Source organism: Psammomys obesus, unplaced genomic scaffold (genome assembly GCF_907164565.1).
Source record: "Psammomys obesus unplaced genomic scaffold, mPsaObe1.curated_primary_1811, whole genome shotgun sequence".
NCBI lineage: Eukaryota > Metazoa > Chordata > Mammalia > Rodentia > Muridae > Psammomys > Psammomys obesus.
This window is the reverse complement of record NW_026596109.1, coordinates 577,752-601,360: the sequence shown is the minus strand read 5'-3', so window position 1 is coordinate 601,360 and position 23,609 is coordinate 577,752. Positions and strand designations below refer to the sequence as shown.

The window sequence follows — 23,609 nt, the reverse complement described above, 5'->3', positions numbered from 1 at the left end:
CAATCAGATTATGTCAGAGGCAGTCCCTCTTCCCATTACTATGTAACCCACTTGGACACTGAACTGCCATGGGCTACACCTGTGCAGGGGTTCCAGGTCATCTCCACGAATAGTCCTTAGTTGGAGTATGAGTCTCTGGGAAGTTCCATGTGTTCAAATTATCTTGTTCTGTTGCTCTCCTTGTGGAGTTCCCATCCCCTCCAGCTCTTACTATTTCCCACTTTTTACATAAAATTCCATTCACTCTGCCCATCAGTTGGCCATCAGGCTCAGCATCTGCTTAATTTTTTCAATTATTAAAAAGTCCTCATACATACTTAGGGACTTTTCCATGTGACTACTTATGAGTTACCCACACTCCCATCTGTAACCCCTTACAAATTCACTGTAGACCCAATTAACTCATTGATTAAGGGGTAGACCTTCTGGTTGTTTAATAACCATACTTGAAGTCTATTCTGAGGTTGTCAGAGAAACTAGAAGAAAAATATATCTCCCCCCTCTGCTCTCCAATGTCAGTGACTTTCCAGAGGACTGTGGGCAATCTCTAGAAATGTTTTGAAACTGTGGAAAGTCATCTGTTTCATGGAGGCCATAGAGATTCCACTCAATGAATTCTTCTATGTCTACAAAGAGGAGGGTCAAAACAGAAGAAAAATTATCTCAGTGGTTCAAGGGGAAGCCACAGCCAGGCCAAGCCAGGTGTTTGATTTATTCTTACATAGGTAAGAGAAGCCTCAAGGAATCAGATGCCTCACAAGCACATGTGAACACTGAAAATAAATCTGTAATTGTCATTGACAGCAATATAAAAGTTAATTTCAACTATTTCCATGGTCACAAATACCAAGCAAGAAAGTATAACTGAATCAATATGTGTATTTAAAAGTTGAAAAGATCCCTGTCCTCAATCATTATTCTAAACAATATAAAATGATAATAGGCAATGATTTGTTCACTAATAGTTCTCTTTCTAATATATATATATATAATACTATAATATATAATATAAACATATATGAACTTGATATCTATTCACATATATTGAATTTAATATATAATTCATATATATGTATATTCTAGGTATACAATAAAACCTTGATGTATGATAGCATTGCAGTGTCTATCCACAGCTGAGAAACACATTCTTCAGTATTGAGGCCAGAACAAAATACTTTATTTAATAACTATGGAACAGAAAGACTTTACCTAGCAGTGTATCAAAGTAGATACTAAGATTCATAACCAAACCTTGGGCAGAGTTCAGGGAATCATATGAAAGAAGGGGGAGTTAGTAAGACCTGGAGAGTACAGGAGCTCCACAAGGGCCAAACACATCAGGCACAGGGGTCTTTCATGAGACTGTTTCTCCAACCAAGGACCATGTATGGATATAACCTAGAACCCCTGCTCAGATATAGTATAGCCCATGGTAGCTCAGTGTCCAAATGGGTTCTCTAATAAAGGGAACATGGACTATTTCTGACATGAACTCAATGGCGAGCTCTTCGACCACCCTAACACCCACCCCACTGAGGGAGGGGCAGCCTTGCTAGGCCACAGAAGAGGACATTACAGCCAGTCCTGAAGAGCCCTGATTAAGATAGGGTCAGATGGAAGGGAAGAAGGACCTCCCCTATTAGTGGACTTGGAAAGGGGCAGGAAGAAGATGAGGGAGCATGGGATTGGGAGGGAATGAGGCATGGCAGTTCATTACTGGCCTGGCATTTGGACAGAGAAGGGAGCAAGACAAGCCATATAATCATATATTTAATATTTGTATTTAAACAATATCCATCGATACTGCATGCCTCTCTATATATGTTTACACATGTGTGTATAATATTTTATATGTATATATTTACATATAGTATAATATTTAAATAAAAAAGATGAAAATATTGGCTTGGGGGTTCTTCTTATCACATATTTCTTGTTCTTAGCCATAATTTTTCTAAATGAAAACACTTTAGCACAATTTCCTTGTGTGTATTCCAAATATTACCTCAGCATTTCTTTTAATAACTATGTTAAATATTTTTACTTCAATTAGATGACTATATTAAAAACAATTTTTCAAACCTTATGTCATGGAACTTATTTTAAAATATATGTAGAAAAAGATAGGGAGTTTATAAGTTAAAAACTAACTCTTCATCCCCTGTAAAAGTGGTGACCTTCTAGATGGGATTTCTGGTCTGTAATTCATCTTAATGTGACCTCCATCTTTGGTTAAGATATCAAATTGTGGTTTTAGGTACGATCTCCTGTTAATTGGCTATTTTCTTTTGGAAGTTTTCAAGTTTATTGTCTATTAGTTGATCTTACATTCAAACATTTTCTGGGAGATCTTTGCCACCCTCCTCCCAAAACTTTAAAGTGAAAGTTTATTCCTGAGATCATGTATTTGTTTGAAAAGTCATAAATCATTTAATATGGATGTCGGAATGGTATTAACTTTGCAATTGAGCTACTGAAACTCCTTTAACATAGGGAACAGCATCTTCTGCCTGGTAGGGAAGCAGGTATCCATTCCCAATAATGTTCTTTCTTCTAGTGAAAGGTCTTAATCAAAACATCTCCTTTACTGGCTGGTGGCATGGCGTTTGGACAGAGAAGGGAACAAGACAAGCCATAGAGTCATATATTTAATATTTGTATTTAAACAATATCCATCGATACTGCATGCCTCCAGATATTAATGATATTTCTCCTCATATAATTCCATTCACAGTGGCATGCACATCTTTAGTGTTAGCTATTATGTCTCACGAGCTTTGTATTTTCTTAAGGTTCTCAGGCTTTTTTTTCTTTTTTTTCTATATGAGGTAAATCACAGACTTTATTGTTCTTCTTTGTAAATTGCTATCACTGTCACTGCTGCAGGACTAATACTGTGTTTGTGACTTTCTTATTAGTAGAAAGATCCTGGTGTGCTAGATGATCAGTTATCCTCCATAATACCCAGGATGTATATGTACCACACAAAAAGGTTACATGTGCCTCAGACAAAATCATGAATGTTATTGGTTAAGCAGGAAACAGATTTACTCATATACTTTCAAAGTTGGATGCACTTTGAATGTAAGTATACAAACAAGATACAGATAATAGGAATAACAAACATGAATACCAGTGTTGTAAGGACCAGATCATTTTAAAGATACAGCAACAACTTTTGTAGTCAGATGGAAGCTCTGACAAGTTCACAGGCTCAATTTTTCTCCATTCAGATGCAAGTTACTTTGGTGTTTGCCACTAGCTTTTCCTTTTGTTTCTTCTTTTGTCATATATCTCTGGGTTTTTCCTACCATACCCAAATGAAGAATGAAGTACTCTTAACTATGGGTCAGATTCCAAAAAGAACTTATTTGATTCATGAAATGACAACTTTGTGCTGGAAAGAGCTCTGTATCTCATGGCCACCAAATTGGGTATAATGAAAAGCAAGTCGGATATGAGTTATTAAACCCCTTTTTTCTTCCAACGAAAACATGCATATGGTGGCCACATTATAAAGAACTCCATTTACAGTAACTCTGTGAAAAAGTTATAGATTATTCTTTGGAATCAAAGACATAAAGAGATAGGCTATATGCTTGGATCAACTAACTGGTTCTTGGTAGAGATATGACAACTTATTTTTAATGAAGTAGTTAGTGCTATAAAGAATATAGTAATGTTTGAAATCAAAATTTACATTGAGGGAAAAAGGTACATATATAATCTTTGAAGTATAAAGGCCTATTCATTTTTTATTTATTTAAATTTTTGAATTTTACTAGTTTTTTGAGATTGTCATCTAATTACATTATTTCTGTCTTCCCTTTCCTCCCTCCAAACCATCATGGCCTCTTATTGCATTAATTGTTGTTACATATATGTATGTATATGTACATATATTTATATTCCTAAATACATAACTACCACCTGCTCAGTCTCTATTACTAAGCAATTTTATACACTGCTGAATAAGTAAAGTGAGTACCATGAATGGAACTTGTATATATTGGCTTTAGTATCACTACCTATCCCATTATGTAGCCTCCTTTTTCTAAATTCAGGAGCTGGAAATGTGATTGTTATTTGCCAGATTGCTTCAGACTCCAATATCTCCTTCAGCTTTCCCTAGGTACAACTCAAATTAACACTTACCATCAAGTCGTTAGTCTTGGCCATCTTCCTAATCGGCTATTTTATCCGTTGAAGAGGATATCTCTTTTTTGCTTTTTGTTTGTTTTTTTACCTTTCAATATTAACCTGGAGCATACCTGAGATTAATTAAAAATTCATGCTTAAACCTCTGGGATTTTAATGCATTCCCCATATTGCACATTTATTCATAGAACAGAAATTTAATGCACTCTGGTTGAAAATCTCATTTAGTACAAGCACTAAAGGAGGGTTTCTATTCAGAAACGAAGCAATTGGGAAAAAAATCAGTTGGCCAACCAGGAGATGCATTCAAAATCTTCAATAAAAGAAACATACCTTCACGTAATGTACCTCACACTAGGCAGAGAATTTCAATATTTCTCCAACTGTTCCTACCTTCGGATTCCATTCTCTGTATCTACCTACCTAGCCATCCATCTATCTATCTATCTATCTATCTATCTATCTATCTATCTATCTATCTCTCCATCCAACACAGAGAGAGAAAGAGAGAGCTTACCTTATCTTTTGTAGTATATTACCCAGATATCTCCAAGTGGCAAAGCACTATTTCATCATCTCTTCTTCTTCTTCTTCTTCTTCTTCTTCTTCTTCTTCTTCTTCTTCTTCTTCTTCTTCTTCTTCTTCTTCTTCTTCTCCTCCTTCTCCTTCTCCTTCTCCTTCTCCTTCTCCTTCTTCTCCTTCTTCTTCTTCTTCTTCCTCTTTTAAAGTGCTTCTCTTTGAATGAAATAAAACCAAAAGATGTACAGTCAGGCTCACATTGTGCAGTTCACAAGTACAGAAAAACAAACAGGACAGAGTTACAACAAAAGAAGCTAACCCAAGACCAGATGGGCTTGCCACCGGGAGGGGTGGGGGGTTCTCCTGGATGGTGCTGGAGCAGATGCCACTGGGCTGGGTACAGGCGCAGTGGGTACAGGCTTCTCTTCCATTGCCCCTAGATTGACTTGGAAGTCTGTGTCCATATTTGCTTGCATATCACCTTTTCCCTTGAGGTCTAAGAAGTCTACAGGGATTTCTGCAGAGAAGTTATGTCTCTGTGTTCGAGGGGACTCTAGATTTTTCTTGCCACAGCTAGACTTGACACCTGCTGACTTGGCCCAGGATGGGAGGTGTCCTTCAGATGTACCAAAGATGCTAGAGGCCATCTTGTTCTTCCTCACAGGGTTCTGTTCTGTCTTCAAATCCTAATGAAAAATTGGACCCACCACCTGGAGACTACAAAACTTGAGAGCTTTTCCTACGGTTGGGGTCTGCACCCTTGAAGGTGATGGTAATGGCCATGAACCCAATGGGAGAGTTAGGATGACACAGAGAGAAGGCAAATGGTAGGAACTAGAAAAGATCATGCCCAGTGAGGTATCCCAGAAGCAGAAAGACACTCATGGTATATATTCACTTATAAGTGGATATTAGACATATAATACAGGATAAGCATACTAAAATCTGTATACCTAAAGAAGCTAAGCAGGTAACAGGGCCTGACTCTGATATGAACTCATTGGCTGACTTTTTGATCACTTCTCCCAGAGAGGAGAGCAGCCTTACCAGGCCACAGAGGAAGACAATGCAGCCACTCCTGTTGAGACCTGATAGGCTAGGGTCAGATAGAAGGAGAGGAGGACTGGAGTACTTCCCCTATCAGTGGACTGGGGGAGCAACATGGGAGTTGAGGAGGAGGGTGGAATTGAGAGGGGCTAAGGGAGGGGACTACAGCTGGGATAGAAAGTGAATAAATTGTAATAAAAATAAATTAATTAAAAAAAGAAAAAAAAAACTTTTGCTCATCTGATGAATAGTAATGAACATTTTTTTTCATGTGTTTATTGGCCATTTGTACTCTTATTTTGTTATTTCAGTATCTCATTCACTGATAGGGTTATTCAATTTCTTATTTATGTTTTTGAGTTCTTTTCATATTATAGAAAATGCTATTTAGTCAGACTTTATGACCAGCAAAGACTTCCCTGGTCCTAATGGGGAAGTCTTACTCTTCTGTGCTATACAGAAGATTCTTAATTTCATGAGGTCCCACTTCTCAGTTGTTGACTTATTTCCTGAGAGGACAGAGTGCTCTGTACTAAGTTCTTGCCTTTGCCTATATCTCAAAGTGTTTTCCTAAATGTTAGTTTTAATAATTTCAGTGTTTCAAATTTTATATTAAGGTCTTTGATCCATTTGGAATCGATTTTCACACCTGGTTAAAGCAATAGAAGTCTTGTTTCATTTTCTATGTGTGAACTGTAGCTTACTGAAAACCATTTGGTGACTGGGCTCTCTCTTTTTCTACATATATTTTAAGCATTTCTATCAAAGTTCAGATGGCTTTCGCAGCATGTATTCATATCTGGCCCTCCTACATTCTACCCCACTGTTAGCTGTGTTTGATGGTTTTGTTAATGTGGCTCTGTACTTGACATATGGTAAAACATGGTGGTACTCTAGCGTTTTTAGTTTTACTCAGAACTGATTTGGATATTCAATGTCTCTTCCAATTGATTTTTCCTGTTTGTTTGTTTGGTTGGTTGGTTTATTATTATTATTTTTTATTTCTATTTCTATGAAGACCAACTTCAAAAGTTTGGTGGGGATTGCATTGAATCTCACTTTTTATAACTCGGGATTTATTTCAGGAACATCTAACCATTGATGAAACCAGGAGTTTCTTCTTTATAACTGTAAAGAAACGAAACACGTTCTAGTCATTGTGTTTACATTATTCTGTGTTTGAATAATTGGCTTTCTTTTCGTTAGTGTATACTAATCATTGAAAGTAATGAGTCTCATGATGATAATTTGACCATTGCTTTATAATGTACCTAGACCATATTCACCCCCTTTCTTACACTTCTTTTCTAACCCTCTTTCCCCATCTCCATCCTTAATAGACTTCCTTTTACGTTTGTATATTTTTCCCATTTTTTTCCTTCAAGTTCTACAAACATGAAGAAATGAGATTATTTTTGTGACTGTGGCTTATTTAGTATAATAATATTCAGTTCGATTAATTTTCCTATAAATGACAGAATTTCATTCTTTTTTATGAATGAGTATGACTCTGTTTTGTCTTTATAACACACATGAGTTTTTATCATGTTTTCTTCACACAGTCATCTGTTCCCTCAGGCTGATTTTCCATCTTACGATTGTGACTAGTGAGACAATTTATGCATGAGTGTACAGGAAGGCATACTTATGGAAAGTGAACTCTGCTTATTTCAGTGCATAGCCTGAACATGTGAATCATATGAAACATATGATACTTTAGTTTCTTGAGGAAAATCTATATTGATTTCCACCACAGTGGTTTGACTAATTTAAGATCACATCAACAATATATAAGGGGCTCTTTTGCCTTCTTTATGTTTGCTAGCATTTATAGTTTTGTTATTGATGATGATGATGAGATGGCCATTCTGATTTCTGTGAAATGGACTCTCAATGAATTTACAACTCAGACTCTATTGTCTATAAATAATTCTGACAAAATAGCATGACTATGAAATCTTTCAAGTTGGGAACTTTATATTCCTTATTTTGGATATTAGACACCATTTCAACACATAGTGTATAGCAGACACCTTAGAAGTATGTTCAAAATACAAATCAAAATGTTTTCTTATAAAATATATCAAAATTTGATGGGAAAGCACTGGTTAATTGAAAATTGTCCATTTTCTTTTTCATATCATATGTCTCCATGTCCTGCTATATACTGGATATGTGCACATGGACAATAAATCAAGATTTGATGACCCGAGTTCATTTAACTAAATTAATAGTCACGTGTATGCAGTGTTGCTATGTGAGTTATGCAAATACCTTATCAGGCTATACAATCCAAATTCATGTTCATTTTTTTAAATACAGCTTTTGCTTTTATTTTAATGTGTCCTCACCGTTCCAGGCGGTAATGCACACTTCACTGAATGGTTTTCTCCATCCTGGCACGGCTTTTAAAATTATAAAGTAGACAGACAACCTGTAGCCCTCACTTAACTTGAAAAATGTTCTCCCTTGCGTCAGAGTGGAGAGTGCATTGAAAAGGTCAAAACTAGAATCCCTAAGACCACAAAGAAATGCTACATGTATTTTCTCATATGTGTATCCTGGATTTTGGTGTTTTTTTTTTTTTTTTTTTTTTTTTTATAAAACTAGGGAGGGGACAGTAAGTGAGGAAAAAGATGCCTAAAGAGAGGGTTGTGAGTGGATAAGTGGGCAGTAGAATATGTGTGTCGTGAAAGCAGAACGAGGCATATAATAGAAAAAGAAGGCTAGCAGAAGTGGTGGGGATGGGAGAGGAGGTGGGGGAGGTGCTCAGCAAAAACAATGCATCTATAAAAATGGAAAATAAGGAAATGTATTACTTTTTATGCTAATTTAAAAACCAAATTTTAAAAGTCTATGGAAATTCTCCAGGAAAGATGGAAAATTATAAAGAACAACATTTGCAATGGGGGTTAAGAGAAAAAGGAATCGAATCTCAAAAGACATGAGTTAGAACTACAGTGCTTTGGATATGAACAAGGAAATGAATATATCCGTTTACTCAGAGGACAACACCTTTTTAACACAATCCTTCAAGGTGCTTGTGGGGTGAATCTCGAATGTCACCTGAACACCCTCACTGCTTCTCCTCATCCTCACTGCTTGGACTGCGTGTTTATTACCAGGCACCCTGCTCCTGCTAAGCGACCTGTATGTACTAACTCATTATGTATTCAGAACTTTGTGTGATAAGTTCTACTTTGTTTCCATTTTGTACTTTGTAACATTACTCAGTAAATCAAGATGTCAAGGGTTTGGACTTAGAGGAAAGGCTAGATAACAGTATCCTGTTATTTCAGAGCTAAGATTCACTCTTATCTGAAGCCAGCAGTGCTAAAATGCTGGCTTTAATTTTGCAATGAAAAACTTTCCAGTTATTTCACAAAATACTTCAATATTTTACAATATTCTAGATGTTTCTGTAGAGACGCAAGTTGGAATGCTGTGGAGTGCTAATAAAACTCCGGTGCAATCTTTGAAACAAGATAGTGATTTTTTTTTCTTCTGAGAAAATCAACTCACAGAAACAAACACTAGGAGAAAAATAATGTGGTGCTTTGTATTCATTTGCTCCACTGCCGCTGAAATAATATAAGCGATGCCGTGTCTTTCTTCTCTTCAAAATGAAAGACCTAACTGCATTTGGTAATTGCATATGACTGAGAATAATTCAATCAAAATTTTTTTTGCAAACTCAGGCAACTTTGTGTACCACTTCCTTATGATTTGCTGGGTCTTGCCACTGTTTTGAGAGGAAGGCTGTAAGTTCTTTAGTTTTCTCTTGGAAATCCATGAGATCATACCTGCCACCAAAAATACCAACAAACCACATTATCGGGGCATAGTTGATGCTATACCTTTATGTCATCCCTTGAGCCTCTTTACTTCCCTGTTAACATAAAAGAGATCATCATCATATTTTTTTTATCATTATCTCAATTCCTGCAATGTCTGTAGTGTTTGAGAATATGCAGGAAAATCCAATTTAAAAGCTTTCACTGATATTCTCACAAATCTACATGAGGTAAATGCAGTGGGTGTTGCATTTTTTTTTTTTAATTACAAAAAATTCTGAGCAATTAGATGGCATGCTTATATTTAACAGCCAAAGCTTGGAGTTAGCAATCTAAAACTTGGTTTTAAGTTGGTTGAATGCATACCCAAGGACTTAACGAGTCATACTCACCTATATCATACCTATGTAGGACTGCAAGGGAGGTAACCTATCAGGGCAGGACTGGATTACTTCAAAGATATTTAATTTAAATATGAGAGACATTCTTAGGGTCATTTTGATTTGCATTTCCCTGATGGCTAATGAGGTTAAGCATTTCTTTAAGTGTTTCTCTGCCATTCGATATTCCTCTATTGAGAATTCTCTGTTTAGCTCTGTACTCCATTTTTTAATTGGATTACTTGATTTTTTTTCTGTTTAACCTCTTTAGTTCTTCATATATACTGGATGTTAGCACTCTGTCAGATATAGGGTTAGTGAAGATCCTTTCCCAATCTGTAGGCTGTCATTTTGTTCTGATGACAGTGTCCTTTGCTTTACAGAAGCTTTTCAGTTTCATGAGGTCCCATTTATTGATTGTTGCTCTTAGAGCCTGTGCTGTTGTTGTTCTGTTCAGGAAGCTGTCTCCTGTGCCAAGGAGTTCAAGGCTCTTGCCCACTTTTTCTTCTAAGTGGTTTAGTGTGTCTAGTATTATGTTGAGGTCTTTGATTCACTTGGACTTTAGTTTTGTGCAGGGTGATAAGTATGGATCTATTTGCATTTTTCTACATGTAGACATGTAGTTAGACCAGCACCATTTTTTGAAGATGCTGTTTTTTTTTTTTTTCCATTGAATGATTTTGTCATCTTTGTCAAAAATCAGGTGTCCATAACTGTGTGGGTTTGTGTCAGGGTCTTCTATTCGATTCCATTGATCCACTAGTCTGTTTCTATGCTAGTACCATGCAGTTTTTAGTATTGTTGCTCTATAGTACAGCTTGAGATCAGGGTTGGAGATACCTCCAGAAGATCTTTTACTGTAGAAAATTGTTTTAGCAATTCTGGGCTTCTTGTTGTTACATATGAAGGTGAAAGTTTTTCTTTCAAGGTCTGTAAAGAATTGTGTTGGTAATTTGATGGGAATTGCATTGAATCTGTAGATTGCTTTTGGTAAGATGGCCATTTTTACTATTTCACCTTACACCCATCAGAATAGCTAAGATTAAAAAATCAAGAGACAACACATGCTGGAGAGGTTGTGGAGAAAGGGGAACCCTCCTCCACTGCTGGTGGGAATGTAAACTTGTACGACCACTATGGAAAGCAATCTGGTGCTTTCTCCAACAACTAGGAATAGCGCTTCCTCAAGATCCAGCTATACCACTCCTAGACATATATCCAAAAGATGTTCAAGTACACAATAAGGACATTTGCTCAACCATGTTTGTAGCAGGCTTATTTGGAACAGCCAGAAGCTGGAAACAGCCCAGATGCCCCTCAGTGGAGGAATGGATGCACAAATTGTGCTATATCTACACAATGGAATATTACTCAGCAATAAAAAACAAGGAAATCATGAAATTTGCAGGCAAATGGTGAGATCTGGAAAAGATCATCCTGAGTGAGCTATCCCAGAAGCTGAAAGATGCACATGGTATATACTCACTCATATAGGCATATAATATAGGATAAACCTACTAAAATCTGTACACGTAAAAAAACTAATCAAGAGGGAGGACTCTTGCTAAAATGCTCAATTCTTATCCAGAAAGGCAAAGAGGCTGGACATCAGAAGAAGGAGAAAAGAGGGAACAAGTCAGGAGCCTGACACAGAGGGCCTCTTAAAGGCTCTGCCCTGCAGACTATCAATGCAGATGCTGAGACTTATGGGCCACCTTTGGGCAGAGTGCAGGAATCTTATGTAAGAAGTGGGAAACAGTAAGATCTGGAGAGAACAGGAACTCCACAAGGAGAGCAACAGAACCAAAAAATCTGAGCACAGGGGTCTTTCCTGAGACTGATACTCCAACCAAAGACTATGCATGGAGACAACTTCAGACCCCTGCACAGATGTAGCCCATGGCAGTTCAGTATCCAAGTGGATTCCATTGTAATAGGATCAGGGACTGTCTCTGACATGAACTGATTGGCCTGCTCTTTAATTACCTCCCCCGATTGGGGAGCAGCCTTACCAGGCCACAGAAGAAGACAATGCAGCCACTCCTGATGAGACCTAATTGACTAGGATCAAAAGGAAAGAAAAGAAGACCTCTTCCTCTATCAGTGGACTTGGGGAGGGGCATGAATGCAGAGGGTGGAAGAAGGGAGGGATTGGGATGGGAGGAGGGAGGAAACCACAGGGGGGATGCAAAGTAAATAATGTGTAATTAATAAAGAAAAAAAATAAAAAAATATGGAAGATATTTCTAGCCTTGAAAAGCAGAACAAAACTGAACCAGATATTTGTCCTCCAAAATACCATAAAAAAGAATAACATGAACTGATTGGCCTGCTCTTTGATCACCTCCTCCTGAGGGGGAAACAGCCTTACCAGGCCACAGAGGGAGACAATGCAGCCACTCCTGATGAGATCTGATAGACTAGGATCAGAAAGAAGGAGAGGAAGAAGGACCCTATCAGTGGACTTGGGGAGGGGCGTGCATGGAGAAGGGGAAGGAAGGTAGGATTGGAAGTGGAGGGGGGAGGGGTCATGGGGGGATACAAAGTGAATAAAGTGTAATTAATAAAAGTTAAAATAAAAATATTTCCAAAAAAAAAGAATAACTAAGTTTTTATAAAGTAGTTTAAAAATAGCCGAAGAGATTACCCCCACTGTCACTATTAGCAGCAGCTGACTGTTAACAATCAGTATAAAAAAGGTTAAGCAAAAGACCAAAAGTCACTCATCCCAGGCAGATGCAGCAAATTTAATAGACTGTGGTCTGGCACCTATTGCCCTGGCTGAGAGTGTGTAACCCTGGGAATTCAGATTGATGCCCTCTAAAATGTTAAGTGGGCTGATAAGAGCTGGTAAGCAGGCTGCCGTGGATGCTGTCAAATATATTTCAGGTCAGGCGTATTTTGTTTCTAATTTAAACAAATTGAAAGTACATCCAGCATAAATTTTCCATCATAATCACTAACACTGAGAAGTGTGTTTTATTGTTACGCAAACATCACCAGCAACGTGAATCTGCAGAACTCATTTCATCTTCCAAACCTGAAATTTGCTGTAGGTGAAGTGCCTGCTTAGCCTTTCTTTTTCCCACGCAGACCCTGGAAACCATTCTACTCTTTGTGATTTTCATTACATTAATTACTTCAAATGAGCAGGGTTTTTACGTTCATCTTTTTGTGTTCATCATGTTTCATGAGGCATATTATTAAGACTTTCCTATATTATAGCATATGTCAGAAAACTTAAGTTTTTAGGCACAATGATATTCCATTGCATGAACATACCACAGCCGAGAACTCGCTCATCTCTGCAAGGAAACTTGAACCACTTTTACACTCTAATTACTGAAAATAATATGCTTATCAACATAAAATCAAATATATGTTTAAGTTATAAGATTTAATTGTTCTGGATGTACAACCAGAAGAAATTGTTGAATTATGACAATTCTATTTTGAGAACTATCATGCTATTTCTCTTAGTCATTTTTTAAAAGTATGGCTAAAGTTTAATAGATTGGATACATTCTGAGACATGACATTTTCACATATAAACATTTTCTCCTGGAAGCCATAGTTTTCTAATATTTCCCATGCCCTTTCTTAACAAAGACAGAGTTGAGTTAAGGATATCTGGTTAGGATTCAAGGCTGTTTTAATTATATGTTTTTACCACTGAGTGACATCATCATATAGTACATATTTGTGAGGGAGCATATAACAGGTATTGAGTAAATTTGTGAATGTGAAGTATGCACAAGGCAAAATCTTTACTATGACAGTTTTTTGGGGTTATTCTTGCATTGGTGAATGTTCCTTCTCATTGGCAGTGTATAGCCAGAACCTGGAAACAAACCAGATGTCCATCAATGGAGGAATGAATGGATACAGAATTTGTGGTATTTTTACATGATGGAATACTACTCAGCAATTAAAAATGAGGAAATCATGAAATTTGAAATGGTGAAATCTAGAAAAGATCATTTTGAGTGAGATATCCCAGAAGGAGAAAAACACACATGGTATATACTCACTTACATAGACTTATAGGATATGATAAACATAATGAAATCTATACTCCTAAAGAAGATAAACAAGAAAGAGGACCTGGGGTAAGATGATCAATCTTCTCTTAGTCATTTTGTAGTCTCACCCAAAGGACTAATTTCTCCACATTCTCATGAACACTTACTATTTTTTGTTTCTATGATAGTGACCATCATGATGGAAGTGATAATGTCTTGTGGTTTCAATTTATATTTACCTAATTATTAATAATGTTGATTCAAACAATAATTGACTATATGTATAGCTTCTTTGGAGTGATACTTACACAGGATTTTTATCTAATTTTGAATCAGGTTGTTGTTTTAGAAGTTGTACATATATTCCAATTGATCATTTATTAAACATACAACTTTGAAATATTTTCATCCATTCTGTAGAGAGCCTTTTCATTCACATCAATGATGCCCCCAAATTTTTGTTTCTCTTAAGTCCAATTTATTTCTTTTCTTTTTTGTTTACTTAGCCAAGATGTGATTATCCATCCACTGTCATGAGAGTTTGCTGTGTTTTCTTCCAAGAATTTTTATAGGCTGTGCTCTTCATATTTAAATTTTTTTTATCGACTCCTGTTTTTCTTCAATCCTATTCAGTAAAGATGTAGCATTGCTCCTTTACAGGTATATATCTGGATTTTACAGTACCTCCCTATACTAAGTAGTTTTGACATTCTTGTGAAAAATAATTAACTATGTATGTGAATGTTCATCATGACATTCTATTACTATTGCTTTGGTATGTGTAAGCCCTCATGATGGTACGCCACTGTCCTGATTACTGAAGCTTTGAAGCAAGTGTTAAAATCAGGAGGTAATTCCTACTTTTCTTTTTCAAGGCTGTTTTACTTTAATAGAGTATCATAAGTTTTGCTATGCTGGTTTTTTATTCTCATTTACCATATTTTTTTCTGACTATTACTATGAGTTTGTCATTGACCCATTGAGTATTTAGAGGTGAATTTTATATTCTCACAAATCTTTGAGTTTTCCTGCCATTTGGTGTTTCTATTTTAATTTAATCTAATTGTGACTATATGATATACTTGCTGAAGGTGTATCTTTTAAAATATATAGGGATGCTTTATTGGTGAGGATCATGATTTATCATGAAGAAAATCTCATGAGCATTTGTGTGAGATTTATTGTGTAAAGTATACGGTGTGTCACTCTTTAATGTAGCTTGACTGTTGTAGTAAGTCCTTTGTTTATCTTATATTCAAATCTTTTACTTTCTACTAATAAAGAATAAAGTATCCTTTTGTGTAAATGTACCACTACATTTATGGGCAAATGGATGAAATCAGAAAAGATCATTCTGAGTGAGGTAACCCAGAAACAGAAAGAAATGCATGGTATATACTCATTTATAGGTGTGTATTAACCATATAATATAGGATAAACATGTTAAAGAAGCTAAACAACAAGGAGGACTCTAGAGAAGATGTTTAACTCTCTTTGAGAAGGCAAACCGGATAGACATCTGAAATGGTTGAAGAGAGAGAACAGGAGTGGTATCTACCATAGCTGTTCTCTAAAAGACTCCACCCAGCAGGGGATCAAAGCAGATGTTAAGGGAAAGATACAAACACCTGGGGGGAAAAGGAAATCCACAAGGAGACCAACAAACCCTAAAATTCTGGGCTTAGGAAGTACTGCAGAGACTGCTGCATCAACTAAGGACCATCATGGAGAGTGCCTAGACTCCCTGCCAGATGTAACCCATGGGCAGCTCAGTCTCCATGTGAGTGCCCTAGTAAGAGAAGCAGGGCCAGTCTCTGACATGAACTCCATTGTCTGCTCTTTGATTGCCTCTTCCTCTGTGGGGTGGCCTTACTAGGCCATAAGGCCACAGAGGAAGAGGATCCACCAGGCATTCCTGTGATACCTGATAGGTTAGGGTCAGATAGTAGAGAAGGAGAACTTCCACTATCAGTGGACTAGGGAAGGGGATGGGGGGGGGGGGGGGGGGGGGGGGGGGAGGAAGGAGGATAGGACCAGAAGGGGATGAGTGAGGGCCTACAACTGGGATACAAAGTGAACAGATTTTTAAAAATAAAAAAAAAGAAAGAAAAGATCACTAACTATCAGGTTAGGCCTGATGATATAAGCCTATCACCTCAACAATTTAGGAGGCTGAGCCAACAGAATCATGTGTTCAAGACTGCTTGGACAAAAGACAGAATTCAGCACCTCTCTGGGTAACTCTGTGAAATTCTTTCTCAAAATCAAACTAAGCTAAGGCTCCATTACAGCTCAGTGGTAGAGTCATTACCTAGCATGCATAGAAGACCCCAGGTTCCGAACATCAAAATCCCCCCAGAGGAAACAGTGAGGTGTGAACATCTCCTAATGATCTCTTACTAGTCTCTCTCCTTTCATCCCTATTATTTTGTCCTTCATATATATTTTCATGGTCTGTTATTAAGTATGTCTAATTATTAAGTATTTTCATTGTAATAAAACATTAATAAATAAATAAATAATTTTATTACATATCTCTTGAGACACTGTATTTTTAATTTAGAGTCCATCTGTCATTAAGGACTGTAACTCAGAGGTGGAATACTGAACCCATGCACAGGTCCTGAATTCTGTCCTGCGTAGCATTATCATAAGTACATTGGACATAATATTAGTGTCTATGTTGTCTGATGTTGATGTAGTTACTGTGATTATCTTTTGTAATTTTTTTCTACATCTTGTCTGTTTCCATACTTTGACTTCCTTTTATTTCTTTTTTTTAATTAAATTAGTTTTAGACAGCCACACATATAGTATATGGATTACTGACTCTCACTTTCTCTTATTTCTGTTTTACCCTATATCCTGTTCTCCCTACAAGTCCCTTTCCCACATCATATCTTTTGTTTTGTTTTATGACTCACTGAGCTTACCCAGGGCCATCAGTGTGGCAGTGGGTTTGCTATTATTCATTGGAGCATGCTGAATTCATTAAAAGGTACACAACTGAAGACAGTGTCGGCTTCTCCACCAGAATCCATTAGTAGCTAAAAATATAGTGGGGTTGGGAGGAAGGTGAGGCTTGACTATATGGACCCCTCCCCCATCCAGACTGATTAAACAAGCACAATCTTGTACAGGCATATTTCAAACAGCCCCTGCTATGCAGTCATGTTTAATTGGCTATGTTATGTCCATAAGATCACTTACAGTTCTCTGTCTCCCAGCCCATGCATTCCTGCTACCTTTTCTTCTATGATGATCTGTGAGCCTCAGAGGGGGTGGTATGAATGTCTTCTTGTTTAAGGCTTGGCTGTCACTTGTTCTCAGTATCTCAAGCCGTCATGATTCTCTGCATTTATTGCCTTTCATTGAGAAGTTCCTCCTATGAAGACTGAGAGTAGCACTTGTTTATGAATATAAACATAAGTACCTAGACGGCAGCTTGGTGCTCTGTGAAATTTATCTAAACAACAATAAGTTCCTCCATAGAGAATATCTCTTCAGCTATAGGTTTTAAACCAAGTTTGTAGTGTCAAGCATCAGTTCCTTTGCTGGAGCATGTTTAAAACCCAGAGAGTGTTAGGTTTTCCCCTTAACAGTAGTGCCACTATTTCACCAGTGAGCACATCTGTCCTGGCAGTTTGATATTGTACTACATAATTTCTCAGCGGGGTAGAACCAGATTGATTTTCTCCCCAAGAAGGCTGCATGGCACTTCTGGTACTATAGAGCTATTCACCACAAAGCTCTGTTCATCATCAAAGCATCATCAAGCTCTGTTCCAGTTTGGTTTTATTGAATCTTGTTGCACCCAAGGTGTGTAGTATCATCAGCAATAGGATTCTATCAACCAGTTCTGGTGGGTAGCTAAGAGAAACGGTTCAAACCCTTATTGTTTTGGGAACTTCTGGTGCCCCTGGAGAAGAAACTCATGAAGAGGCATTGCATAACTGGATTGGAACTTTTGTTTAACAAGACCTCGGTTATTAAGTTCATCGATATTAGCGCATGAAGACTATCATACTTCAGCTCAGCCCTGAAATAATAACAAATATCTGTATTGTGGTTATCATTCTGTTACTGTTTCTATAATGAGTCTCTTGATACAATATAGCCTTTCTCTTCTAGGAATCTGAATTTATTATGAATCTCTTCTGCATGGTATCTTCCTTACAGATATATCAATCTCAATATTCTGGTTAAAGACTTAATTCACTTATCATTAAAGAAACTTGTGTTAAGGAGGAACTTAACTTTTGTCATTTTGCTTTGTTTTCTCTACCCTCCATTTTCTACATTGTCTTTTGAGTTAAATTAATCTCTTATAGGGCTGTATTTTTTTCTTACTCTACTTTGTGGATATTTCATAACCATTATATTTATGATTATCTTCATGTTTATATTTTACAATAAGGAAGTGTAATACTCCAATTTAAATCTATGTCATCTTAACTTAATACACTAAAACTATTTTTTTGTTTTGATTAATTTTTTTGCCTATTGACATGTTATTTCTGGGTTGTATTTTAAAATGTAAAGTCTCAATTTTAATTAACTAATTATTTATATTATGGAGAAAACAAATGGTAGAGCTATGAATCAAAACTACAGTAACGTGGCTTCTCAGTTGCCCATGCATTCATCTTTACTGAGAACTGTATTTTTTTTTATATTTCTTTAAGAAGCACCTAATACATTTTGAAAAGTCTCATTACAGTGATATCACAAAACAAATACATCAAAAAATAAAACTACAAACTATTATTATAAGAACTTGTAAGAAAAGGTATAAAATTGGAAAGAGGTGAATCATTATCATGTTTGCCATTTCTACAGATATTGACAAAAGCTTTATAAATACTGAAATGACCCATAATATTAAAACTAATCCTTATATTTTTTTACTTTTTACTTTTTATAATTTAATCACTTTATATCCTGATTGTAGCCCCTTCCCTCATCTCCTCCCAATACAACTCTCCCACCCACTTCCCCCATAGCCTTTCCCTAGACCACAGAAAGGGGGAGCCTCAATCAGAATCCATTGAAGAAAGGGAACAGAACAGGAGCCTACAATAGATAGACTCTACAACTAATATTAAGAAGAGAAAAATAAAAATAATCTAGAGAATTTATATTGCCCAATTTCAAAAATTATTATAAAACTAAAGTAATTAAATCACTGTGATGCTGTGCACATAACTGGCATATAAATCAGTAGGATAAAAATTAAATTCAATATTAAATCCAGGTACACATGTTTTCTTTTATGCCAAATGTTCTGAAAAGACAAAGATAGAAAGTCAAATGTGAATGAAGGTCCAGAGGGATGTTGTGGGCATTGACTGCTAAGTTTTACAGGATTTCTTTCTATAGAGGATGACAAAATATTTAAAAGACAGAAGATATGATGGCGACTATGATACACATTACTGTGTTTCATATTTGAAAGACAAATTTTACGATAGTGACTATCTTACTAAAGATACATAAACAATAGAAGATGCATATGACTTGTACTAGCTGAGGCCAGAAAAAACCCTGGCTTGGAGAGGGAAGGCGTAAACAAAATCCTACTCCTAATGAAGGTGCCAGTGATAATTGATAACGCCTGGAAAACGGAGAGTCAGTTTTCCTTAAAGTCGTGGCCCCTCGCAGATGGACCATGCTCCCATGGATGGCCACATACTCAGGAATATATGGGTAGCACAAATTGGATAGGTTTAAAAGCAAAACGAAAAGAAAAAGTTGGGTGAGTAGGGAAAGAGGGTGGATTTTGGAGTATTTGGAGAAAATTAGAATAAGATCAAAATACAATGTATAAAATCCCCACATAAATTAATAGCAACAGACTCATATCAAGTAACATTATATAGACTCAATGATTTATACTTAAGCATATGTATGTATATACAAGTACATATATACATACAAAACCAAAGTGAACAAAAAGGTCATGAATTTGAACGAGAACAAGCAGGGGTATATGGGTGAGTTTGGAGAGAGGAAATCTAAGAGAGAAATGTAATTAAATTAAAATCTCCCAAACAAACAACAGCAAAAGAAAGTAGAAGAACTAGTGTGTTGTTTAGTTATGATATGTTAAATTATAGAATATTAATAAATTTAATATATTCTATAGCCCACATATACAAATATGTATATGGACTAAAATATATTTGTTAAAAGATAATACATATATTGTTAAGAGATACATGCATATATATGGGCTATATAATAATTTGATATGAATTTATGTTCATTAATTTACACAGAACTTACAATGGACCTTTAGAATATGGGTGTGTTTTCCTCATGACTCTTTTCATGTAATCAAGGATAGGATGTTCATCATACACTGTGCATACCTAATTTTTACTCATTTCTGCTTTCTTTTTGTTCTTTCATTTTTCTACATTGTTCTACATTCTTCTTCATTAAACAGAACAAGTCAATTTCACCTAAATATTTAAAGAGAATCTTAACTTGTTTTCCCTCAATTTAATGTAAATAAATCACCCTGAAGAGCCCCTTTGTCAGGAAAAACCTCATCTGCTCAGATGATCAGAGACTGAAGGAGAGGAAGCTTAGCAAGTAGTTTTCACAGTTTAGAAAGGAAAAATCAGCAAAGCTTCATACTCTGTTTTAAAAGGTAAAGGATTTGAAAACAAAAGCAAGGCACCCTATAGGTGAGCAAATGGAAGTTCACTTGTTCTCTTTTGAAGATAATAGTGAAGGCCAAAAGTAGACATATCTCACTGTCATTGAAAAGCAACTCAGAGCAATCTCACCCAACTTCTTCCCTAGAAATGAAGTTAACCAGGATGCAATAATCCATAATAACCACCTACTGATTGAATCCAGGATTTACCTGTTAGGCAACAATGAACCATGTTGCCATTTCTCTTTTTTTATGTTTTTAAGTTTTTGAGTCAGGGCATCACTGCATTTACCAGATTTACCTCAAACTTGGGGTCTTCCTGACCTAGTTTCCTGAGTGCCTGAGATTCTAGAATTTTCCGCCATAACCTACTTCTTGTAGATTTGTCTGTTGTTTTGTTATTGTTTTTAAAGATACACTAACTTTCTCCAGTGGTCCTTCTTTCTTCTTTACACATAGGAAGAGGTTCTTTGGGTTTCATAGGTTGCATATCCTCCATTTCATTCCCGTGTAGAAAGCTAGAAATGAGAACCTTATCCTTCTCCATCCTGAAAAGGCCCTCTACTTTGGTGATGACAAAAAAAAATTTGAAATATGATCAACACATATTTTTATTTTGTAAAGATCTACATTTTAGTGTAATCTTAGGGATAGTTTTCCCTATCCATCCTATGATACTTATCCTCAAATGTAGATTGAAGAAAAATTAAAAGTGTGTGTGTGTGTGTGTGTGTGTGTGTGTGTCACCATATTTGGCATGTTTTATTGCAGCAACTTAACATAAACCCAACAAACACAAACATGAGGGAATTTTTTTCCTGAGCGTGCATCTGCTTCAATGCATTCTAGTTATAAAAATAACCTAGGTGATTTCTGCACAACCTGTATTTTATAGCTCTGAAAGCCTAGAGGTCGTGGTCCAGCATCGGTAGTGTCCATTATATCCCCACTCCTCACAGGGAGCACCTTTTCACACGTTCTCACTTGCACACTTGTAGCGAGGTGAGGCATCCTACCGAGGAGGGCTGACACCTCACAACCCAATCTCTTTCTAAAGGACTCTGGAGGCCGCTGCTTAAGAAGTTAGGATTTAAGCTGTGGCTTCTGCACAGCATGCATTCTGCCGGAACACTGCCTGGCACTCCTGGTATGTTTCGTATGTGACATAAGTTCCATAAAGGACAAATGTGAGAGGATAGACCCAGGGAGAGCAAGGTAACAAAGCTATGAGTTACTGAAAACTCTACTTTGCGGGGCAGATTTCCATGGGATCTTGTACCTTTCACTGTTCACTCCTCAGGTTTATTGTCATCACGGTTGACTAAAGGGACCAAGCTTTTGTTATCCCCTGCAGGCCCTTTATTGCTTGCCTGGCCTTGAACCTGGATTTAAACCTTGGTGTTGACGGAAGGATCCATTGGCTTTTTAAAGTGCTGTAGCTGCCCTTGTTGCGTAGCATGTGACTATCAAGGAAAAGGCTACCATCTCTCCCACGAAACTCATTATTTCATTTATTGTGTGAGAAAAAATGCAGTGTCGTACAGATACTAGGCCAGGTGAGCCTGGCCTAGTTAAAGAATTGATGCTGAGGCTAATAAGTCAGGCCTTCTGGCCTCCCATCCCACTTTGGGTTGTTCAAGGAGCTGGTGATGTCTGAATGCCCTTCCTATGTTCCACCAAGTTCCTGTAAGATGAGAAAGATCAGAACAGTGTTTTGCTGTGACCCTACAGTGATTTCTTTTTACTCTAGAAATCACTTTTATATTAATATTTAGTCCATGACTGGAAATGACTCAAAAAGATTTTTTTTTTTTAATTACGAAGGTAGCAAATACGTAAATGACCAGAAAGCTGTGCCATGGAAAGTAGGGCTTAAAGGGATCTATCCGTTCATCTCTCACATCCTTGGCCACTAATGGATTGTTCCCTGGAGAAAATTTCCAATTATTTTAACCAGGCTACTTTTAAATGGCTCAGGTGGAGAGGGTTTTTACAGCTTCCATCGGGGGAGAGTATTCTGCGGTCTGATACACATCACTGTTTTGCACTGGTTGGTTTGGTACGAAAATTTCCGTTTTAAATTTATTTGTTATTTCCACCAAGAATCTGCTATGTTGAGAAGAATTGGGTTACCACATGCTGGTTTCCTAACCTATGCTTTTCATTGTGAATTCAGTACTCACAGAGTTCTGATCAGACTTCTAGCAATCCGAGGATTCAGTAACAACTCAATCTCAACTCAAGATCCCTTGGTGAATTTCCTATGGGTGGAATATAGAACAGGCATCAGGAAAGGCTTTGAAGAACACCTGCAGGCCTCCTTGGCTGATCCCTCTGGGTATACACTAGCCCATCTCCTTGAGTTTCGTAACTTTAAATCCTGAGAATGTACATGATTGAAAAACAGGTAAAAATAATATTGAATGTAATTCTGTTATTTGGGCATTGGCTAGGTTTTGTGTGCCTACACGGGAACCCAAATATTGTGGGAGAGAATCAGGACTCCTAGTCTCTGTGCCTTAAATTTTTGCATCTTAAAAAGCTGAGCTCTGTGCCTGGCAGGGAGCAGGCACTTAAAAATCTCAAGTGAAAGAATGTGATTCTCTGAGCATTTTTAAGATTACTATGATCAGACTCCCGAGATATATAAAAGTATAGTTGAACTCCGTCACCTTAATAAAATAGTCAGCATGTTGCTGTCTTCATAATTAATTAAGTGAATATATCTTCTAATTAAATTTGCATTTATACCACAGTCTCGTCAATGAATTGTCACAGTGTAATGAAAAGTGCATGGACTTTTACATTCAGTCTTTGGTTTGACTCTTCACTTGTTATCGGCTTAAAGTTGGATAGGTCATCTAACCTCTCAGAGATTCTGTTTCCTTATCTCTGAAATGGGCAAAGCAATAATTATCCCATGACCTTGTCTTGCAGATTAAATGGGATCATTTATTTGAGGGGACTTAGTCTGGTGATTGGTCTGTAATTTTTAAGTTGAATCAATTAAGATGTTTCAAGGCAT

The 23,609-nt window shown here is 36.8% G+C and overlaps 1 pseudogene; it reads right to left on the bottom strand.

Moving 5' to 3' along the window:
- Window positions 1-4,991: 4,991 nt before the first annotated feature.
- LOC129692384 (jupiter microtubule associated homolog 1-like) lies at window positions 4,992-5,460 on the bottom strand (annotated as a pseudogene).
- Window positions 5,461-23,609: the final 18,149 nt, after the last annotated feature.